We start from the raw sequence: 3,567 nt of genomic DNA, 5'->3' as shown, positions 1-3,567 counted from the left end.
CATACAATGGCTACTTACATGACAGTGCCCATTAGATGCTCAACTTCTCCAATGCCCTTTGAACTAGCTGGCTATCACAACTAAGAACTCTAGGAAGCATGTCTAGTGCCTCTAGCCTCTCCTTACTCATGTGCGGGATCTTCCCTCCATTATCTTTCATAACTTCAATCATGCATCCTTGTAGTGTGAGTAATATCCTATTTAGAATGATTGGGTCGTAGTTTTCATATTCCATGATCACATTCTAAATGAGCTCATCCATGTTTCTAGCAGTGGTTCTATCCGTTAATGACTGAAGAGAAGCGAAAAAACTGAGGTCTAGGCAGTTTATGTCCGGTGAATTAGCCGGCTGGTTCCTTAGCCATATATCAAGTCCTGTTCGGGCCACTGCTGTAGCAAACTCAACATCATTTTCTAGTATATGAGCAGGAGCATTGTCCTGCTGGATCCATATTGTCTTGTGTGCATCTTCTCGAGGCCGACGAGCTTGTATAGCTGGTAGGAGATAATTGATTATATAAAATCTGCTTGTTTCTCTATCAACCTTCATTGTTTTGGTGATTGGTGTGCCCCTCGGCCTGTTGTCACTTTTTCTTTTTGCTGGTTCCTGAAATAATATGCATTATTGTGAGAAGTCATAGAAAATGGATTGCAAATCGTATGTAGAGATGATTTGTACCATTCGCACAAAAGGCCAAGTGCCTAGCTTGCCATCGAAATAACATCTATCTTCATCATCGAATCTTAGTCTGCCAACACTAGAAAAAAACATGACTTTGTCAATTGAATTCTTGTTGCGCACTGTCCTGTGTGGGTCATCTTCATCGGGAAGCATGTAAGCTGTCTTGGTCTTCTTTGTCCCATTAAACCATTTCTCATCTGTATGGATAATATCTTCCATATTGCGGAACTTGGGATTATTTGGCAAAGTGCTTGGATCTGACATAGACAGACACCAGCTCAACCGATCCTTTTTGTTTGCTTCTTTTAAATAGGGCCTGAGTGCACTGGAGTGTCGTCGTAGCAAACCTTCCGTGAACCACCTATGTAGAGTGGTTTTGTGTACACCTAGAGCATGTGCTAATGACCTTATGGTACCTCTTCTGTTTAAGGGAATATCAGCAACCCTTGACATGTCCACCTGATTTTTTTGCGATGACAATTCTTAGGTATCCTTGATTTGACATCTACTGGTATGCCTTGTGCCTTGCAGTTTTGTGCTCTTTGCCATATATGTTGTACTGTACGCAGATGCACATTTTGTTTTGTAGCAACATGTGTTGTGTGTGTCCTTTTTAATTTCCCATGATTGCTTATCTGAAGCAAATCTTCATATATGTCTTGCCTTTGTCTATCTGTCAAATTCCTGGTTGCATTTGGTGCTTCATCTTGTGTTGCCTAAAAATCTTCGTCATCTGAGTCGGTCAATTCTTCTTCATCCAATATGACGTTGACCTCATCTGCGTATACGCCAAATTGGTGTATCAGATTGTCCATGGCATCTTGTGCATCTTGTAAGCCAACGTCACCATAGCCTAGCAAATAAATTAGATGGTGCATGCATATTGTTAGTACATGGATGATGACACATTTTAGCATACACAATTAATATTGGTAACATGTCTTGGAAATGATGGAAATAATCACCTTCATGCAGGTTGTCTTCTTCTTGTGGATCATTTAAATCAAATGGAAGACCAGCATCATGTGAGATATTGTCCCCTGTGAATTATCGTCTCCTGTAAGTACAAATTTTTTGCTACTACAAGCTGAAAATGCATCTATTGTACACAAGAGATAGAGCTGTGGTTACCTTCATAAAGTTCTTGTTGGCCATCATTTTCTTCAGGATCGAGACCCCAATGATACCCTCTATTGTTGTCTCCTTCATGCACTTCATCGATCTGACTTATAGCTTGAAGGATAAGGCCAGGTAAAGGATCAACCCCATTAATGTCACCTGCACCAATAATTTCAATGGATCATGAATATTTTTGTTTGCATTTTCCTCTTATTGTAATCTAATGAATATGCTCCCTGTTTTGTGTTTTTTATGGCTACAGGTGCATAATAAAAAGAGGAAGAACACATAGCAAGAAGCAGGTGCATACTAATTCTGTTGAGTTGTCCATCATTTAGCCAAAACCTGATAAACAATGATGGCAACTATCACTTTTCTTCTAGGCTTGAATTAAGATGCCAGGACACTTTGAACTGATACAAGATTAAACCTTTTCCCCCATTTTTTGAAAGGCATTCCATTTTCATTTGTACACAAAATTCTAAAACAAGGCATACAATTTACAAGCAACACTTATTTTAGGAGATGCAAAAAAAACAGAATATAGGCAGTTCATCATTTTAGGAGAGGTAGATAGAAGTACACTCATTTTGGGAGAAAGGCAGATGTGCTAACCTTGATGATGTTCTTGGTGTTCCTCTGTTTCTTGAAGATTGAGACCAAGGTGATGCCCTCGTGGCCTTGTCCCACCGTGCAGTTCATCATATTCTTCGTCAGGTGGATTGTTGAGATCAAACATGGTCTCCTTCCTTAGCTACAGTTGTGTTCAAATCTATGGCCATGGAGGTGAATGGTTGAAGTGGAAGGGAAGTGCTTGGATGTGGGCTTAAGTGGATGGTAATAGTGCAAGATGAAGCTGCCGGCGGTGACTTAGATAGCCCAAAAGTGAGAAAGGGCGCCTGATTCAATATTTGGATTTCAAGTTTCAAGCATTGCCTTGTGTGTGTAAACAAAGAGCGCCAGAGTTTTGGCGCTAAAATTTTGATGCTGAAAAGCTACTTTTCACTGCTTGCTGATTTGTGCCCATAGGAGTATGTTTAATCGGTGAATACTACTGTGCTAATTGCCTTGTGTCGTGGCTGGTTTTGATATGATGAATGTATCTGTAGCATTGACATGATGTAAGCATTTAATGAAGGCATGTTGCAGCACAAAACTTTGAATCTCTCGAACACGTACGATTTGCTAGCCTTTCTTCTCTCGTCTTGGTATGCACGCCCATTCCTTCAGCGACAAACTTAACGGGACGGAGGGAGTATGATGCTAGTGCTCAACTATAATCATGATCTTGTAACTTGACTAATGGAATATGCAATAAACATTAAAAGATGCTTTTTACCAACATAGAACAAGGGGCCTAGAGTATTGGGCTGTTTTTATGGTGCTCTAGATTCCTCTCCCTAAGGACTTATCTGTAAGTGATCATCTGGGACTTAAAGTATAACTATGAGGGCTACTTGGCTCTGACTTTAGCTTAGTATGAGGACTTTTTCTAGCTTGTTAGAGGTTACCTTTATTGGCGTAAGCATGGTTTGACGAATTAGATATAGGGTAGTCTCTACTCTTATGTGTATAGCCGTGATGGAATTGTGCCATTCGACAGCAGGTTTCTATATCTGTTTGCCGAGTGAATCTAATGGCCCTAACTTGTTAGATGAACCTTTGAAAGACTTCATAGTGAACCATGCCGACCTTCCTTGGTAGTGGGTCAAGAGGCTGATCACCTCAGGCGAAAGGGTAAATCACGACTCATAGTGAAAGTGTAC

At 40.4% G+C, this 3,567-nt stretch overlaps 1 pseudogene; it reads right to left on the bottom strand.

Annotated features, from left to right (window-relative positions):
* Nucleotides 1–244: 244 nt before the first annotated feature.
* LOC136543328 (uncharacterized) lies at nt 245–2,540 on the bottom strand (annotated as a pseudogene).
* Nucleotides 2,541–3,567: the final 1,027 nt, after the last annotated feature.

Source organism: Miscanthus floridulus, chromosome 3, assembly GCF_019320115.1.
Source record: "Miscanthus floridulus cultivar M001 chromosome 3, ASM1932011v1, whole genome shotgun sequence".
NCBI classification, from domain to species: Eukaryota; Viridiplantae; Streptophyta; class Magnoliopsida; order Poales; family Poaceae; genus Miscanthus; species Miscanthus floridulus.
Note: the sequence above shows the minus strand (reverse complement) of the source record. Positions and strands in the feature narration are given on the sequence as shown.